Source organism: Notamacropus eugenii, chromosome 2, assembly GCF_028372415.1.
Source record: "Notamacropus eugenii isolate mMacEug1 chromosome 2, mMacEug1.pri_v2, whole genome shotgun sequence".
Lineage (NCBI taxonomy): Eukaryota > Metazoa > Chordata > Mammalia > Diprotodontia > Macropodidae > Notamacropus > Notamacropus eugenii.
Window position 1 is genome coordinate 372,929,672 of NC_092873.1, and position 21,249 is coordinate 372,950,920.

General features: G+C 37.4%; 1 pseudogene; it reads left to right on the forward strand.

Moving 5' to 3' along the window:
* The first annotated feature begins 6,362 nt into the window (after positions 1-6,362).
* On the forward strand, positions 6,363-7,130 carry LOC140524050 (CD9 antigen pseudogene; annotated as a pseudogene).
* The last annotated feature ends 14,119 nt before the right edge of the window (positions 7,131-21,249 follow it).

The following is a 21,249-nucleotide window of genomic DNA, read 5'->3' on the forward strand; positions in this document are numbered from 1 at the left end:
GACAAGTTAATAAGATGGAAGGCTAGAGTCTAATTCTGAAGTTGGAAAAATCTAAATTCAAATCTGGCCTCAGATACCTACTAGCAGTATGGCCCTGGGCAAATCACTTAACCTTTGTCTGTCTCAGTTTCTTCAACTGTAAAATGGGGATAATAACTGCATTTACCCCCCAGGGTTGTTATGAAGATCCAGTGAAATAATAAATTGTAAAGTGCTGAGCACAGTGCCCACACACAGTGAGTGCTATATAAATGCTAGCTATTATTACTACCTATTCCCTTCCCCCCAGCATGGAGGTTTGTGAGAGATTGATACCATTTATGTATGAAAAGGTGCTAAGAAATAGTCTTTTGTTTGATTTTTTTCTTTTATTTATACTTTGCTGTTCTGTCTTAATTAAATGCTTTGCTATTTAATTTATGGTTCTTCCCTAGTCTGTTAGTAAAGGACTCATGATAAATATTAGTCCCCATACTGAAAAGAACATTTTATATTTTATGGGGACTCATCTAATAAGTTTATGAATTTGTGTTTGTAGATGGTAGTGATTTAAGCTAAAACTATATGCACTAGCTTTTTGGTTATTCATTAAAAGTCTTTGGTTGTATGTATAGGGAAATCTAGGCTACACTATTATTATTTTAAGGTATAAATTGTTTATACCAGTAGGCTTGAATCAGTAAACTACATTGCTTAAGCTGCTTATCCTAGGAGCAAGAACAACTTTTCTTCCTTCTCTCTCACCTCCCCTTCCCTTTAAGTCCTAGGCTATAATTTTAGCAAGGTTTTTGTTTGTTGTTTTGAATAATCCACCACCCTACCACCTCATGTAGACCCTGTTAGCAGTTTCAAATCTTTCCTTCAAAGAATTAATTTGTTGTTAGAATCAAATGAGATAAAATTTAGAGAAGCACTTAGCATAGTGCCTGGCACATAGTAGGCCATATAAATGCTTATCCCCACCCCTATATAATTATGTTTTTACTTAAGTTTTAGTTTCTTCAATCAATGAAAATCCACCTTCTCTCCTACTCACCTCTTTCCATTCCTCTTCCCCATTGAGAAAGAAAGATAAATCCCCTGTTACAAACATGTGTAGTCAAGCAAAATATGTCTATGTTTTTAAAAAATTTTGTCTCAGTCTACACTCTGAGTTCATCACCTTTCTGTCAGGTGGGTAGCGTGTTTCATCATGAATTCTCTGGAATTGTGGTTGGTAATGAGTTAATTAGAGTTTTAAAGTCTTTCAAACTTGTTTGTCTTTACAATAATGTTATTGTGGAAATCAGTCTCTTGGTTCCAGTCACTTTACTCTTCATTAGTTCATACAAGTCTCCTCAGGTTTCTCTGAAACTGTTATTTTTGTCATTTGTTACAGCATGATAGTACTTCATTGCATCTTATACTATAACTTGTTCAGCCATTCTCCAATTGACGGGAACCCCCTCAGTTTCTAGTTCTTTGCCAACACAAAAAGAATTACTATACATATTTTTGTACATGTGTTATATACAAAGGGTATGCACAGTTTAATAACTTCGGGGGCATAGTTCCAAATTGCTTTCTAGAATGGCTGGATCAGTTCACAATTCCACTAATAGTGCCTTAAATGTATGTTTTCCCATAGCCCCTCCAGCATTTTTCATTTTCCTTTTTTGTCAGTGTGCTCAGTCTGATGGCTCTGAAGTAGAATCTCAGAGTTGTTTTAATTTGCATTAGTGATTTAGAGCATTTTTCATATGGCTACTGACAGTTTGGATCTCTTCCTTTTTAAAATTCCTTTTCATTACGTATAATTATGTTAAAGTATCTTTGCATACTTTGCTGAAGTGCTATTGAGTACATTGTTGAAATATATTGTTTATTTTGCTAAACTAACATTGTTAACTGTCATCGTACATTTTTTTTTTTTGTGCAGAATCAAATAGTCACCCTGGCCACCTAACTATTAGGCAAATGGTGCTGAGTAGTAGGGCTGGAACTTCACCAAGTACTGTGTTAATGGTGATATTGAATGTACTTTATACAATACTATAGCCAAGGGTGGGAAACCTTTGGGTCTTGAGGGCATATATGGCCCTCTAGGTCCTCAAGTGCGGTCCTTTAACTGAATCCTTAATAAAAGATTTGTTCTGTGAAGTTGGATTCAGTCGAAGGGCCACACTTGAGGACCTAGAGGGTTACATGTGGCCTGGAGGCATCATGTTCCCCACCACAGGACTAAGGTTGTATGTATAGATCGTGGAATCATGGATGCTAATGAGATAAACAAGTGAGATAGTATAGAGTGAAAAGAAACAAAAAGATGAACCTAAAGGAACCTTGGTAACATGCATGGTTAGTGGACATGATAATGGGGATGAAGATCCAGCAAAGGAGACTGAAAAGGAGGTCAGGAAGGTAGGAGAACCAGAAAAGAGCAGTGTCACAAAAACCTAGAGAAGAATGAAGTATTTGAGAAAAGAAGATGATGAACATCCACCAGGAGAAATTCATCCCAGATGAGTGTGGCCAAACCTTCAAAAACTGATCCACCAAAGCAGAAGTATTCCATGTCATGTTTTACCTTGGGGTCTAGGAGAAACTGGCCTAACCTACCACGCTACTGTCCTCTTCTTATTTTAGTATGACAGTTAACAAAGTTAGTTTAACAAAATAACAGGAGACAAATTTAAACAGGAGACAAATCTACAGACTAAAGATCTCTACTATAAGGGGTATATTTCCTTGAGCTCCTGAAAAAATCCCTCCACATTGATCAATATGGGACTTTTCAACAAGATAAAGGGTTGACCCAGTAGGCAGCCTCCCCAACAAGGTGCAATATGGTGAATGCTTCTTTGATCTAGACCAGGGAGAATATTTAGGAGTTACTGTTGTTGTTTATTTGTGTCCAATTCTTTGTGACCCCATTTGGGGTTTTCTTGGCAGATACTGCAGTGGTTTGCCATTTCCTTCTCCAGCTCATTTTGCAGCTGAGAAACTGAGGCAAATGTGAAGAAACTTGCCCAGAGTCACACAGTAAGTGTCTGAAGCCAGATTTGAACTCAGGAAGATGACTTTTCCCTGGCCCTCCAGGCCTGGCACTCTATCCACTGTGCCACGTAGTTATCTTTATTTTTTTCTCCACTTAATAGTATTTTATTTTTTCTGATTAAAGATAATGTAAAGATAGTTTACGACACTGATTTTTTATAAGATTTTGAGTTCCAAATTTTTCTCCCTCCCTGCCTCCCATTCCCTTCTCCAAGACAGTAATCTATCAGATATGGGTTTTACGTGTACAATCATATTCAACATATTTCCACATTAGTCATGTTCTGAAAGAAGACTCAGAACAAAAGAGAAAGCCACGAACAAAAAGTGAAAAACAAAAAAGTGAAAATGGTATGCTGCGATCTGCATTCAAACGCCACAGTTCTTCTTCTGGATGTGAATAGCATTTTCCATCATGAATTTTTTGGAATTGTCATATCATTATGTCAATGAGATGTGGCGTCTGCCTCTCTTTGGGGCTAAAGCTCCAGGAACACTGGGAGTTTCTCTGTCCACTTGGAAAAAGCATCCTGCGGGATATAAGTGCTGTCTTGAACTATCTGATCCAGGAGTTTGCTTCCTTCGGAATCTCAGCTGCCCCTGGAAGCATCACTACTACTCAGAGATCTGAGGCAGCTGTTAGTAACCTTCTGCAGTTTCTGGTTCACCTTGCTATTGGACTTGTTGCCCTTCAAACAGTTCTGCTCTTATCAGTCACACATTATTTCAATCAATTAATCAACCAAGTAATCAGCAAGCACATTATTAAGCACTTCCCGTATGCTGGCACTTTACTGAGTGTTAAAGACACAAAATGAAGCAAAAGCACAGTTCTTGGCCTCAAGGAACACTCACATTTAAAAGGGAGAGACGACATGTAAATGACTAAGTACATAGTAGATACATAAATACCTAAAATGGGGAAATAATCTCAGAGGAAAGGCCCTAGGAGTGGGAGGAGGATGGGGAAAGGAATCTCTTACTACAGAAAGTGGGATTTGAGCTGAACCTTGAAGGAATCCAGGGAAGCTACAATACACAGACAAAGAGGGGGAAAGCATTCCAGGCATTGGGAGACAAGAAGTGAAAAGTCACTAAATGGCAAGATGGAGTGTTGTGTAGAAGGATCATCAAAGAGGTCAGTGTCATGCTGAGTTCTATAGGATGTGGAGGCAAATGAAATAAGGTAGCCTAGGTTTCTCTGGGTAGGTTTTGAGCAAGATCAGTTTGTCCAGCATGGAGCCCATTTCTTCCCCTACCACCTATCTGCTTTGAAATTATCAGTGTAAGAAGACTGGAAAGATAGGGAAGAGCTAGGTTGTGAAGGGTTTAAAAGCCCAGCAGAGGATCCTAGAAGTAATAAGGAATTATTGAGTAGAAGGGTGCCATGGTCAGACAATACTCTTGTACCAGATAGGCAAGCCCTTGTGTGGGGGTAGAAAGGGCAGAACCTAGCTTGGGAAATTGGCAATCTTAAAAGCCAGGCTAAACTGATACCAAAGCATCTTCAGAGTGCAAACATCCAAGGGATTAAAACAAGTAGGAAAACTAAGTGCAATAGAGGTTCAGGGCAAGAGGTCAATACAAAATCAGAAGCTATAATGTAAGGAGTTCAGGGGAGCTGAGCATTTGTCTGGCTCATCTTACTGCCCCAAGTTCCAGCCTTTATAGCAGCTGCTTCTGTTTCCTGTGCTGCCATGCCAATGTAGTAAGGAGATAGGTCTACCCTGGCTCCCCCTCATTCAGCTGTACCCATCAGGCTATGGGCTCCAACACATGATATGTATCTATGAAAAACCAGAGTTAGACTAAGCAGTAATTAGAACAGTAAAGGATTAGTAAAAGGGTTAAATTAACCATTGAGATTAAGTTAAGCTGGCTAACAAATCATGGTACATGAATGTAATGGAATAGTGCTCTGCTTAAAGAAATGACAAGCATGAAGAATACAGAGAAATAGGAAGGGAAGATTAAGCAGAGCCAGGAAAACCATATATATACTGACTACAACAAAGTTCATGGAAAGAACAGCCAGCAAAAAGCCCAAAACTAAATGCTGTAAAATTCTGAAGAACAAGCATGGCCCTGAAGAAGAACTATGATAAGGTATCTCCCCCTTCCCACCCCACCCTGAACTCCTTTGTGCAGCTCTGAGTCCACAGGTGTGGAACACTGCACATAATCTCAGAATTTTTTTTTCAATATGTTGATTGATTTTGCCAGGGTTTTTCTTTCCTCTCTCATTCCTCCTGTTCTTTTTTTAAAAATTTGTTATTAAGTATGATTTTCTGTGCAAAATCTAGATAATTCTACGTCAGTTACTGAATGAAAAGAGAAAGGAATATATATTTGTCAGCTATTCACATTTATAAAAAACTGATCATGTGTTAGTATGTGCTAGTGATAGCATACAAACCTCAAAAACAAATTCAGAAAAGCAGAAGTGTTTAAAACATCCTTTTCTGACTACAATGCATTAAAAATTGTAATTAGTTTAATGCATTTGAAGAAATGATTCCAACTTAAATGTGGACCAAATAATTCAGTCCTAAAGAACTGTGGGTTCAAAAAAAACCCATAAATCATAGGAACAATAAATAATTTTATCAAATAAAATTATAATGAAACAACATGGCAAAACTTTGAGATGCAGCCAGAGCAGTCCATAGGGAACATTTATAACTCTAAATACTTTACTCAACAAAATAGTATAATAATATAATAATGAATTGGCCATACAACAAAAACACAGCAAATGAAAACTCTTAAATAAATACAAAAATTGAAATTCTAAAAATTAAAAACAAAAACTTCATCCTTTTGATAAATAAAAATAGCAACTTAAAAAAACGAATGAAAAAGAAGTAAGCCATTAGTTAATCTCATTTTTAAAGTGAGGAAAATCAAAATGCTAATATTAAAAAGGAAAACTCATAACAAATGAAGAAGAAATAAAGAACGTTATTATAAACTCTTTGACACAATTGATAACAAATTAAATGAATAAATATTTACCAAGGGGGAAAGACACTCATTACCAGAATAAGAAAGACAGTATTTAAATAATTCAATCTCAGGAAAGAAACTCATCAAGTAACTCATAGGAGAAAAATCCATGGTAGATTTGTAACTTAATTTTATCAAATAGACAATAATAACTCCCATATTATATAAATTATTTGCAAAAAAGTAGGGAAAGGACTCCTATCAAATTCCTTCTATGAAAGAAATATAGAGTTTAATTACTTGTTGGGTCCGATCTGGTCCCTGTGTGTGCCCGGCTTTCCTCCCTGAGAACCCAAACCTAGCCCAGCCTAGTCTCCACCATGCTAGTCAAAGGAGGTCCCAAGTGCATTAAATATCCACTGTTTGGATTTAACTTCATCTTTTGGCTCACAAGAATTGTGGTCCTTGCCATTGGCCTATGGCTAACATTCGACTCTCAGACAAAGAATATCTTTGAGCAGGAAGAAAACAAATTCCAGTTTCTATACAGGTATTTATATCTTGATTGGGGCTGGTGCCCTCATGATGCTGGTAGGTTTCTTGGGCTGCTGGCAGGGCTGTGCAGGAATCACAGTGCATGTTGGGCTTGTTCTTTGCCATCATGTTGGTGATTTTTGCCATTGAAATAGCTGTTGCCATCTGGGGTTATTCCCACAAAGAAGAGGTGATTCATGAGATTAAGGAATTTTGTAGGGAAACATACAAGATGAAGACCAAAGAAGGTCTTCAAGAAAAGGTCTACAAGAAAACCCTCAAAGCCATCCACCATGCGCTAGATTGTTGTGGCTTGAATGGAGTTTTGTATCAGTTGATCACAGACACCTACCCTAACAAGTACTTGATCTCATCAGTAACCATTAAACCCTACCCAGTAGCTATTGAGGAAGTATTCAACGATACACTCCACATCATTGGAGCTGTCGGCATAGGGATTGCTGTTGTGATGATCTTTGGCATGATTTTCAGTATGATTCTATGCTGTGCTATCCGGAGGAACCAAGATGTGGTCTAGAGTCTTTGCTTTCATCCCCTGAGCAGGAAAGTCTGCCCTCTAGAACTGTTCTGTTTGTGTCTTTTGTTTTATTTTGTTTTGTTTGCCACTAACTTTAAAATTCACTCTGCATTTTTAAATGGACAAAGTTTTTCTAAAAAAAAAAGAAATATAGTACTGATGCCTAAACCAGAGAAAGATAAAGCAGAGAATGAAAACTATAATCTACTATCTCTAATGAATATCAGTGCAAAAATACTGAAAAAGATGATAGCAAAGAAGCTACAACAACATATTAGAAATATTATACAATATGACTAGGTTATATTTGTATCAGGAACTTAGGATTGATTCAATATTAAGAAATCTATGAACATAATTGATCATATTAATAACAAAATAAAAAAGTGACTATCAATGAATGCAGAAAAAAGCTTTTTGACAAAATGCAACACATCTTTATGTTTAAAAAAATTTTTAAAAACATAGGAACAAATAAACCATTCTTTAATGTTAGCAAATCACATCTCTCTGAAACCAAGAGCTTTATTAGTAATGGATTAAAAACCAGAGGCCTTTTCCATAAGAACATGACAAAGTAAAGATACCCATCGTTACCACTATTATTTGACATAGTTCTAGAAATTCTAGCTATGGCAATAAGATAGGATAAAGAAACTAAAGGAATAAGCACTGGCAAAAATGATATTCATTGTTCACTTTTTACAGATGGTATGTTGTTTTATGAGCCAATTTTAACCATTCAATCAAAATTAATTATAATAACTTCAACAAAATAGCAAGATATAAAAGAAGCCCATAAAAATAACTAGCCTTTCTGTGTCTTATCAAAAAACTGAGTGGGAAGAGGAAAAAGAAATCCCTTTCAAAATAAATAGAGACTGCACAAAGCATCTGGAAATTTACCTACTGAAGTATATACAGGAAATACATGAACACAACTTCAAAATATTCTCTACAGGAACAAAGAAAAACAAATAATTAGAGATATTACTTGCTTGTCTCTGGTTCATCCCAATATAATAGAAACATCAATACTACCTAAACCTGTTTATTTATTCAATGCTATGCCCACCAAACTACCAAGTTACTTTATAGAAATGGGAAAAGTAATTTTAAAATCTATCCACAAGAACAATAGGTCAAGAAACTCAAAGGAAATAATGCAAAAAAAAATGGGAAGGGAAGAGACTTCCAAAATCTCAAATTCTGCCACAAAGCAATAACTATCAAAACTAATTGGTACTAATTTAAAAAATAGAAAAATTGATCATTGCAACAGATTAGATACTTCAGACCCAGAAGCAATCAAATATAGTAATACAATCTTCAAGAAATCCAAAAATTCCAACTACTGTGATAAAGCCTTACAATTTGACAAAAAAGCCGGGAAAATTTAGTGGAGTGGGGTTGAATGTGGCAGAAATGAGATGCTCTAAAAAGCAGCATTTTACACCATATGCCACAAGCTCCAAATAGATACATGAACTAAATATTAAAGGTGCTATCATAAACAAATTAGTGGAGCAGGAAAGGAAGCATCTTTCATAACTGTGAATAGGGGAAGAGTCCTTGACTAAACAAGGTACGTAGAGAATCACAGGAAATAAAATGGACAATTTTGACTACATAAAATTGAAAGGTTTTCACAAGCAAAGTCAATTCTAGAATTAAAAATAAAATAATCAACTAGGGAAAGGAATCTTGGCATCAAATTTATTTGATAAAAGTCTTGTATGCAAATATAAGGAAAAGCTATTCCCCAGGGAAAAAATGGTCAAAGGATATGAAGAGAAAGTTTTCAAAAGAAGTCACAAGCTTTAAACAACCATATGAAATAATGCTTTGAATCAGCAATAATAAAAGAAATACAGGAATTAAAGAAACCCCAATATTCTACCTCACACCTGTCAGATTGGCAAAGTTAACAGAGAAAAATGAGATTTGGTTGGAGGGGCTATGGAAAAAAAGGGACACTAAAGTACTGTCATGGAATTGGTTCAATTATTCTGGAAAGAAATTTAGAAGTAAACCCCCAAAGCACTAAACTGTGCATATTCTTTGATCCAAAAATATCACTACGAGGTACATGCCTCCTAAAAAATTGAAGAAAGAGATTAATATCCCATATGCACAAAAATATTTGTAGAAGAACTTTAATAATAGCAAAGAACTGGAAACAAAATAGATGTCCATTAATCAGAGAAGTGATGAACTAGTTATGATATATGAATATAATGAAATATTATTGTGACATAAGAAATTATGGAAGGGACAGAATTAGAGAAATTTCTATGACCCGAAGTAGAATGAAGTGAGAGGAACCAGGAAACCAATTTATACAATGACCATAACATTGTAAAGGAAAAGAGTTACGAAAGACTTAAGAACTCTAATCAATACAATGCCCAACCATGACTCGAAAAAACTGATGATAAAACATGCTTTCTCCCTCTTGGCAGAGAAGTGATAGTAGAATGCAGAATGAGACATTCTCTTTCAAATATTCCCAGTGTATGGATTTGTTTTGCTTAACTTAACTATTTCTTATAAGGAAGAGCTTTTAGGGAAGGCAATTTTAGTGATGTTGAGGGAAAAAAAGAAGAAAATGTGGACAAAATGTTAAAAATAGACATAGAAGAAAAAAGTTCAGGACGGGACACAGACAAGCAGGGCAATATAAGAACTGCCAAGTTAACATAATATATACTTAAAAAAGAAGAAAAACCCAAACTGTATACCGAATGGCATAGGAAACAGAATGTTACACTTCTCTTTCCTCACCTCTGACATGTACGAGCTATATGATGCTAGGAGAGTCACTTAATATCTCTGAACTTCAGTTTTCTCATCTATAAAATGAGGGGTAGGACTATGTCATATCTAAGGTCCCTTCAGTTCTTAATCTATGAACCTATGATCCAACATAACAGAGGTTCACATTTTTATATATGTATAAAAAAAGAATCATTGGCTACCTTTAACATAATATTGTTGAGTTGTTTCAGTCATGTCCAACTCTCTGTGATCCCATTTGGATTTTTCTTGGCAGATTCTGAAGTGTTTTGCCATTTCCTTCTCCAACTCATTTTACAATGGACTAATTTGCCGAAGGTCACATAATTAGTAAGTGTCTGAGGTTGAATTTGAATGCAGGTCTTCCTGATTCCAAGCCTAGTGCTCTATCCACTGTATCACTTAGCTGCCCTAACATAGTATTACTTCATTATTTTCATTGTTATATTTCTTCAAAAGAACACCAAAGTCGAGAATTTGCTGCTCACCTTCCAGTATTAAGTCCTAATTGGAGAAAAAGCAAATAAACAGCCTTTAGAATTCTGCCTTTAAAAATTCAGACCTCTTAAGTGACATCACAATGAACATATTGTATGGTGCTGTGATAGACTGATGACCTCACAGGCTATTGAGGCATGGAAAGGTACTTGTCTCCACGTTAAATGACTTCCAGTCAACTTTTGCTTTTGCTGCAATTGGAGTCAGGTCTTGCTCTGACTTTGAATCCCAATGGCTGGTTTCCTACATTTTATCCCCTTGGTTTCCCAACACACTGGGTCTCTGGTATCTCCTGTTAAATAATTCTGATGCTGACCTCCTGCTTCCATGGGCCTGCACTGCTGGTCTATTGTTTGGATTTCTGCCAATTGTCTGCCTTGACCCCTGCCTAGATTGATGTCCTGGACTCATGCTTTGACTTTGGTTTATAGCTATTTCCCGACGGAGACATTGTACTTTAGGGATCTGTCAAATTCTTTGAAGTCTAATGTTTTCTTTCCTTTCCAGAGTGTGAGCTCAGAGGGTGAGTTGTTCCCTGAACTAATACTGCATTTTGAGATATTTTGATATGAAAATTGAAATTTTAATCAGGCCTTTCTCTTAATGGAATTCAGTGAGAAGGCTTAGATTTACATAGCTTTTTGAGAGATACCTTTTGTTCATAACCACTGCCTGGAACACATTGGCCTTAAAATCCAGATATTTTGCTCGATAATTATCCTATGGGGAAAGAAGCTTTCCAGGGGAAAGGAAACAGGCAAGACAAATTGGAAGACAAATCTATAAAGAGGACAGAAAAGCCTGTACTTAACTCTGAGCAGTTGTTCGTCCTTTGTTCTCAAAGAGGACCATGACATCAGGAATGTGATGCCATGAATTGCAAGTTAATTGAATTTAAGTGAGGGAGGATTGTATAGAGTCACCAGCCTCACTTTCTCCTCCAGAGCCATGTGGGACCAGCGGCAAATACAGATCAGGGTGACTGGAGGTGACGCTGGATGCAGTGGGAGACCTTGGCCTTTTTTAAGCTAAGATCTTTCCTAGTAATAATTTCTTTCTGAGACTCAGAGCAAAGATGAAATTCTGAAGACCATTGTCCTTGACAGAGAAAATAGAAATAAAACACTGCTAAGTATTTTGAGTATTTCACTTGGGCTGCATCAAGGGAAGAAGGAGTATACTTGATGTACTGTGTACCAGTGAGACAACATCTAAACTATTATGTCCAACTGGAGGTAACATTTTTAAAGACACATTAAAAATTACATCCTATCCAGGAGAAGGCAATCAGAATGTTGAAGGGGTTTAAAACCATGTCATGCAGAAAATAGGAGAAAATAGGAGGAGATTTGGTAGAGGACAAAGGACAGAGTTGGAGAAGGAATACAGTTATCTTATGGAAGAAGGATTAAACTTTGTGTAATACCAAAGGAGAGAACTAGGATGAATGAATGGGCAGCATAGTGTGATGAATTTCAAGTCAGAGGATGTGGGTTAAAATCCTGGCTCTGAAGAAAAAAATAAAAAAGATATGAACGAAGGAAGAATAACATTTCCTGACTTCAAACTATATTGCAAAGCAGTAATCAGCAAAACCACTTGGTTTTAGTTAAAAAAAAAATTTAAGTTGATGAATGGAACAGACTAGACAAGGAAATACTAGAAATAATTTAATTCAATAATCCAGTGTTTAATAAACTCCATAACATAAATTGCTTGTGAAAGAACTTTATATTTGACATAAATTGTTGGGAAAATTATAAAACAGTTTGGCAGAAATTAGGTTTAGACCAAAAACTTACACCAAATGCTGCAATAAATTCAAAATGGATACATGACTTGAATATTAAAGATCAGACAACAAAAAATTATATTTCACAGGTGTGACCGAGGTGGGGGGAATTCTTAACCATTTACAAGAAGTACATGAAAAAACTTTTTCATGAACAAAATTAATTTAATGAATATAAGAATGGAAGTGGTGACTGGGAGAAATCTTGGTATCAAGTATCTCTGATTAGGTTCTCATACCCAATAACATAAATATGTGAATCAAAAGACATTCTTCAATGGAGAAGTAGTCAAAAGTTATAAACAAATAGTTCTCAAAAGAATTATACACTATTAACAACCGCGTGAAAGAATGTTCCAAACGACTAATAAGAGAAGTGCAAATCAAAACAACACTGAAGTTTTACTTCAGATCCAGAATATTGACAAAAAAAATGATGGGAGTAGTCAATGTTGAGGGCAACTAGGTGGCACAGTGGGTAGAGTACCAGACCTGAAGTCAGGAAAACCTGAGTTCAAATATGGTCTCAGAAACTTGCTAGCTGTGTGCCCCTGGGCAAGTCACTTCACTCTGTTGCTTCAGTTTCTCATCTGTAAAATGAGTTGAAAAAGGAAACGGCAAACATCTTCAGTAACTTCGCCAGGAAAATCCCAAAGGGGGTCACAAAGAATCCGAAAAGACTGAACAGCAACAGTAACAGAAGTTGATATTGAAGACTGAAGGCTGAAGATAGGCATAGTAATGTACTGTTAGTAAAGCTACAAATTGGTTTAATTATTCTGGAAAGCCATTTGGAATTATGCGAAGAGAGTGATTAAAATGTCCATAATCTGATCCACAGATAATTGATAGACATAGACCCCCAAGGAGGTCAATGACCTAAAAGAAAAAAAAAGATTCCGCATATACTCAAATATTTATAGCAGTCTTTTTTATGGCAGCAAAGAACTAGAAACAAAGTAAATGCCTAGCAGTTGCAGAATAGGTAACAAATTGTGGTACATGAATGTCTGAACATTTCCATGCTGTAAGAAATAATTAATGTGATGAATACAGAGAAGCATATAGTCTTCAGTGAACTGATTCAAAGTGATGCAGAACCAGGAAACAATGTACGCAATGACCACAATAATGTAAGTGGAAAGAACAACTAAAGAATCAAAACTGAATCCTGTGATTACAGTAATTGATCTTTGCCCCCAAAGAAGAGATAGGAGAATGCACCTCCCTTAACTTCTTTGAGAAAGTGGGGGATCATGTGTAGAACACAAGACATAATATCAATTTTTTTCCAGTGTGTTAATATTGTTGGAATTCTTTTTCTTCTTATTTTTGTTTTTCATAAGACATGGTCTTCTGGGAGAAGTAGAAAAGAGAAACAGTAAAACAAAAATACCAATACAAACATTTTTTTTAAAATCCTGGCTTTACTACTTCATTGTGTGAACTTGGGCAAATCACAAGTTTCTTCCTTTGTAAAATGATGGGGTTGGAATATTTAGGGGTGGGAAACCTATGGCTTTGAGGTCACATGTGGTCCTCTAGGTTCTCAAGTGTGTCCCTTTGACTGAATCCAAACTTCACAGAACAAACCTCCTTAATAAAAAGATTTGTTCTGTACAACCTGGACTCAGTCAAAAGACCACATCCAAGGACCTAGAGGGCCACATGTGGCTTCGAGACCACAGGTTTCTTCACCCCTAGACTTGATCATCTCTAAGGTGTCATCAAGCTTATTTGGGCTCAGCATAAGTACGATAGGTTCAGATTCCAGTGATATTAATGGGACCTCTCTGGCACAACCTCAAGTGTCCATGCTAATATGGTGAAGGAATTTCATTGAAAGAAAACTCATTTGGAAGGAATGAGGCAGCAAGGTGGTAAAGTGAATTGAATGTTAGAGTTGGAGTCAAGAAGACCTGAGTTCACATCCTGCCTCTGACACTTACTAGCCAGACAAATCATTTCAGCTCTCTCAGCCTCAGTTCCCTCATCTGTAAAATAGGGGTAGTAATAGCACCCACCTCACAGTGTTGATGTAATAATTAAATGAGATAGCATATGCCAAGAGCTTTGGCAAGTCTTAAAGTGCTGTACAAATGCTCACTATGATAGCTGTTAAGAGAGCTCCAGGAAGTGGGGTTATACTTTAGCAGGTTCTGCAAACGGTCCTTCACTGTGGCATTCAGTTTTGTATACACAAGTACCTACAGCTGCTTTGTAAAATGTTCATTTGATTGGAATTTCCACCTGTTCAAAGACTTTGGATTCTGCCACAGTTGTAATGTTCTGGTTCAGGACCTGACGAACCACTAAACATCCCAGGACCACTAATCCACTAAAATGAGGAGCTTAGATTCACTAATTTGAAGCTTGGCTTGAGTCCTTGGTATCTTCATTCAATACTACTTGTGTAGTGGGTACTCTTCTGCCCTCTCCCTTGGTGTGTACCCAATCACATTATTAGTTTCAAGCAATCATAAAAGTTTGTTGTTGTTCAGTTGTATCAGTCATGTCCTATCCTTTGGGGGGGTTTTCTTGGCAGAGATACTGGAGTGGTTTGCCATTTCCTTCTCCAGCTCATTTTACAGATGAGGAAACTGAAACAAATGGGGTGAAGTGACTTGCCCAGGGTCACACAGTTAGCAAGTGTCTGAGGCCGGATTTTAATTCAGGAAAATGAGTCTTCTTGAATCCAGGCCCAGCTCTCTATCCACTGTGCCACCTGGTTGCTTCTTGACATAGTCTACCCTTGAGCAATTAATATTCCTCCAATTATTTAGGTCTTTTTTTCTGTAAAGACAGTTTTGTAGTATATTCTTTTGTTTGATTTTTTTTTTTTGGTAGTTGTATTCTTAATGTTCCTCTGTGTGTTGGTGGGTCAGCTCCCAGATATTTTATACATTTGATAATTATTTCTAATGGAGTTTCTGGTTTTGTCCTCTGAACAGAACAAGCCCAATCCCTTTTCCACAAGACAGACATTCACACACTTGAAGACAGATATGGTTTTCAACCTGAGTCATCTTCTTTCCAGGATAAATACACCTAGTCCCTTTGACCAATATGTCCTTGACTCCAACCAACCAATAAATATTTTTTTAAGCGCCTGTTACATGCCAGACACTGTTCCAAATGCTGGAGATACAAATACAAAAATGAAACCATGACTATCCATAGGGAACTTCCAATCTACTAGGAGGATACAACCTGTACCATGGGCAGAGGCCAAGGAAGGGAAATTAGGTCTTGGCAGGTACAAGGACTGGAAGTGAAACCATGGGGCAATTGATTGTCACGTACCTTCTAGTAGCAATAACTATATAGGCTGGATTATGGTTGATTAAGGTGGAAAGTATGAGAGTAACATGCAAGATGTCCTGATGAATGGCTCAGTGGGATAACCCATGAATTGAGAATGACTATTGATAGGTGACTTAGAGAAAGATGGACTTATTCTAATACAAGAAAGCTCTGGTACCCACCAAATGAATTAACTCCTTCAGAAAGTTGAGAGAGATCTTGTGGATTCCCACTTATAGGTCCCTAGAACTTGTGCTGAACTTAGCCCATTCTCCCCCTGCTGAACAGGTTGCTCTTCCCCTGGGGCCTTACATGATGGGACAGAGGAAATTGTCAGTCCCTAAATTGCTAGGGAGTTTGGGGACCCTTTGACCTTTCTTCCCTGACCATTCCTCTGTTGGAAAAGGGGTATGGTATGAGGAGGAATTGCTTCAGCTCCAGCTCTGCTGTTTAAGTCAAATAGTTTTATTTTTCTTTTGTGAGGTGAGGACTGGGATAAAGGACACATGCCAGCCAGGGTCTGTACCCCTTTTCCTGTGTCCCTCCCTCATTGGCATGGATTTTACTTAATTTCATACATTGGCTTCTTTCCCACAAAGAGATGGAAAGCAGGAATATGACACATCTTTGTCTGAAGACTTTGAACAAAATTTAAAAACTAGGTCAAAAATCTTTTAAGTAGCAGCTCCATGAACAGTTTTATTTTTAAAAAGCAATTGGAAATATTCTTTTTTATGTAACCTTTGGAGGGGGATAACCTCATGGTAAGAAGATAAGCACTAAACGTTATTTTAGCGTTAATTATAAACATATAATATTATTTGTAAAGATGCATCCTAGAAAAAGTCCTTGGAACTTGTTGCCTTCACTTTCTCACATCTGACTCACTTCTCAAACCCCTTGCAATCTGGCTTGCAGTCTCTACCACATCACTGAAATGTTCCTTTTCAGAGTTTCTAATTCATTTTTTTTCTCTCTCTCAGTACTGATACTTTTTATCTTAGGGCAGCTAGATGGTGCAGTGGATAGAGCACCACTGCAGGAGTCAGGAGGACCTGAGTTCAAATCTTACCTCAGACACTTGACACTCACTAGCTGTGTCATCTTGGGCAAGTCACTTAACCCCAATTGCTTCATCCTGGGTCATCTCCAGTCATCCTGATGAATATCTGGTCACTGGATTCAGATGGCTCTGGAGGAGAAGTGAGGCTGGTGACCTGCACAGCCCTCCCTCATTCAAAACAAAGTCAAGTGCAAGTCATGTCATTATTTCTCTGATGGCGTGATCTTCTTCGGCAATGAAGGATGAACACACTTTTTTTATCTCTCTGCAGCTTTTGATCCCATCGTCCCTTCTTCTCTCCCTCTTTTCCCTAGCTTTTCATGACACTAGTTTTTTCCTAGTTTTCCTCCTACCTGCTGAACTGCTTCTTCTCAGTCTCCTCTGCATGATCTTCATGTGTGTCTTGCTCCTTAAGTATAAATGTACCCCCAAGACTTTCTCCTGAACCCTTTTCCATCTGTTTCAAATGTTCTTAACCTGCTATGCATGAATTTCTTACTATTTTTATATTTTGATGACTATTTCAACATACTTAGTTTCCTTTGTGATCCTTTGTATTTCATTTTATGTAGTTAAAAACATTATTCTCATGAATCCATAGGCTTCACCAGATTGCCAAAGGGGTGCATGACCCCCCCCAAAAATAATAGTTTTTGCTCTACGTTCTGTGTCTTGATAATCTTTGGGGCAATTACCATCTCTGTGCAGATGACTCCCAAATCTAGATAACCAGCATTTGTCCCTTTCCTGAATTCCAATTCCCCATCTCTAAATTCCTGCTAGTTATTTCAACCTTGTTGACCCATAAGCACCTCAAAGTCATCATATCCAAAATGAAACTCATTATCTTTCCCCCTGGACCCTTCCCTTCTTCTAACCTCCCTACTGCTATGAAGGGCACCACTCACCCATGTTCACAAGCTCATTCATCCTGCTACCTACCCTTCTCCAGGCCCTTCTCAACCCTCACCTAAACTATTAAATAACCTCCTGACTGATCTTCCTTCACCCATTCTTTCTTCTCTCAAATCTATTCTTCCTACAACTGCCAAATTAGTATTCCTAAAGTATGTCTGACCATGTCACCCTACCATCACTAATTAGTATTTTTTCTTACTTCCCTTCATGAATTCTGTGTTCCAGAAAAACTGAATGTTCTCTGGTCATGACATTCCATGACCAGCCACCATGTTTTTGTGCAGGCTGTCCCCCATGTCCATCATGTTCTCCCTCTTCACCTCCAACCCTTAGAATCCTTAGCTTCCCTTAAAGCACTTCTCAAGGGCCATCTCTCACATAAGGCCATTCCTATTGATCCAAGTTGTTAGTAATTTCCTCTCCTCTCCCCCAATTTTTTTAATTTTGTATTTAGTTATCTGTGTACTCGTTGCCTTTCCCCCAACTAGAATGTAAACTATGTGAGGTCAGGAACTTTTTTGTCTTTGACTTTGTGTCCCCAGAATCCAGTACAGACTTGCACGTATATAGAAGGCACTTAATAAATGTTTAATTGAATTATTTTTAGGTTAAATTTTATTAATGATTCTCATTGTGTTTTTATGATATTCCCTAATATTCTTAGTAAAATAAGAGACAGAACCCTTAGCTGAGAAGGTAGGTGGTGATGGAGGGGGTGGGAAACTTGAGGAGAGAAGGTTTGGAACAACTTCTATGGGTACTGAGATAGGAAATTAGTTAGCAAGGAGTAAAAGGATTGCCTTGCTTCAGTGAGGGTCCACTTGAAGTTAGATCTCTAAAAGTCTAGTGTAAACAGTCAGCTTGGTTATGTGACTAATAGCTCTTTGACTTGTCTTAGTAATAATTTCATCCTTCAAAAAGTAAAGGAACCAAGAAGCAGAAATTTTGTCCCAGATCTGAGTCTTGCTAACAGGAAGGATTTGGTAGTTCAAGTGGAAACAATGAGAGCTCTAAGGGGAATTTACTCCCTCTGAAGTTTGTGATAGAGGGAAGAAAATCTGGGCATGATGAAACACACACACTGGATTTGGGGAAAGCTGATTTCAAAGGGTTCAGAGGAAAAATAGGTAAAAATAATATGCTTTGGGGAAAGAAAGTCTATGAGGATTAGGAGGTGCTCAAGAACATAATGTGTAATGCTAAAGATACAAGGTAGCACAATTCCAATGAGGAGAAAAAATGAGGGGGGGCCTAGGTGGTACAGTAGATAGAGCACTGGTCCTGGAATCAGGAGGACCTGTGTTCAAATCCATCCTCAGACACTAACTAGTTGTATGATCCTGGATCTATGGAAAGAAGGGAAGGAAAAAGGGAGGGAAGAAGGGAGGGAAGGAGGGAGGAAGAAAGAAAAAAACAGGAAAATGGAATTTGAATGAAGATGATAAGCTTCTCCATTCTATTGTAAACCCCTTGAAGGACTGTCTTTTGCCTTTTTTTTGTATCTCCAGCACTTGCCTGGCACATTGCAGGAACTTAATAAATGTTTACTGAATTAAATTGAAGAGAATGGTGTGGATGTACAAGGAACTCATTGGTCATCTTAAAGTTTAAAAAGAAATATACAAAAGACAGAAGTAAAACCAGGCAACAGAGGCTAAGTATGAGAACATGGCACAGTCCTGTCAAATAGCATTAGGAATACTAAAACTCAGAATAAGCTGAAGCTGGTGAGGGAAGATAAAGATGGACAACAAAACAAAGCTTAGATTCATTTTTGTTTTGGTTTTCTTTGTTTTAGCTCTATTGGAGAAAATAGAATAGGACCTTTGGTCAAGGTAGATGGAACTGTAATATCTGATAACAGAGATGATCTATTATCTGTTTTCTCTGGCGAGGAGAATGATTTTATACCCAACATGACAGAACAAAAATGACCAACAGAGAGTTGGTACCCAAGATGGTAAGAGAGCACCTAATTGCCCCTGATAAAATGACTTGGCACAGATGAACAGCAGAAAGAAATAGCAGGTACGATTACTAAGCTGACGTTATAACAGCAGTAATATTTGACACATCATGGAAAATTAGAAAGAGAGCAAAGATGGAAGAAACCCAAATGTTATGTTGATTTTGAAAAAGAAATAAGATCAGAGAATAGTATGCCAGCTATTAGCAAGTGATCTTGACCTGGTAAACTTTTTTGGAAAGAAAAAAAATAAAATTATAGAATAGATTATTAAGGAGATGTTGAGTGAGTATCCAAAAAGGGAAACGGGGGTTACAAGAAACCCACCTGGTTTTATCAGGAACAAATTATAGGATAGAGTTCTAGAACACAACTCCTCCAAAAAGATCCACAAAATGTACCAGACTGAATCCTGATGGACAAATCCAGAAAAAAAAATCACAGTGAGTCCTTTGTTTGGCCCTGTTTGGTAAAACAAACAGAGAGATTTATAGACACTATGGACAAGTTCTGGGCAGAAGCACACAGGAACACTGAACACACCAGCAGTCAGGAAAGGTTGTGCACCAGCACAAAAGGAGGTAGCATTCTTGGGCCCATACAAGAGCATGGAAACAGGGATAGGTTCCAAGTGGCAGGTTTGTCACCCACTTCCCAATCCTGGGTCATGGTTCCAGAAGTAGAGTAAAAAAGGGGATCACCTCAATGCTTTTCCCAGGTAGGAAAGCCCTGGGCAGCATATTGAAAAGAGGAAGTTGAGAAGTCAGAAGCCACAGTAGTGTGGCTCACACTCACAAGCTCAGAGCAGGGACTCACTTCCAATACCTAGCCTGTCTTCAGAGGAAATACCAAGACAGGAAACAGAAACCAAAGAAAATCTAAAATCCTGGCACTTTGAAACAACATTGTTTTCCAACTTGTTGATAGGGGCAGACTATAGCAGAACTCTACTTGCACAGATCCAAACCCAGACCAGGAATTTGCAACGCTCAGATCAAGAGGGCAGCAATCATACCTTGCCCTCAATCAAACTCCTTTGGATGTTCTGAAAGTTTACTAATCCTCAACCTGTCCCTGAGATCCTATAATAGCACAATGCTCAATACCCCCAAGAAAACAGCAACAGCACCATCTCAGACCCTCCCTCCAGAAGTGCTAAGAAGAGTGCAGTCCTAACATCATTTCAAAGTCAGGACATAGGTTGGAAGAATAGCCAACCAAAAAAAGAAGTATTTTAGAATGAATTATTATGGTGGCAGGACATAAACATAGAAAAAGAAAGTGATTCTGAAATATCTACAAACAGTGCCTCAGATTAGAACACAGCTTGAGCACAAACTCAAAATTCCTGAAAGAGCTAAAGGAAGAGTTCAAAAAGAGTTTTTAAAGGTTTATATAAATGCAATGAGAATGCTTGAGGAAAAAATTGGAAAAGAAATGAGAGTCACGGAAGAAGGAATTGCAAAGAGCTTGACATAAGAGATATAAAACTTTGCCCAAGCAACAAACTGAAAATTTGAATGGATCAAACAGAAGTTAATGACTTCATGAAGAAACAAAAAATATTAAAACAAAGTCAGAAGGCTGAAAAAGTGGAAGAAAGTGCTATATTATAGCAAAAACAATTGTCCTGGAAAACAGATAAAGGGGGGAAAATTTAAGAATCACTGTAAGATCTGGACACTATGACAAATGAAAAGAGCCTAGACATCCAACTTCAAGAAATCTTAAAAGAAAACTGACCAGAGCTTGATAAAATAATTTTTAAAAATTCATTTGGAAAAAAAAAACAAAAAAATTTACATTATCAAGGGAAATAATGAAAAAAGGAAAGATGAAGAGGGAATTAGCACTTCCAG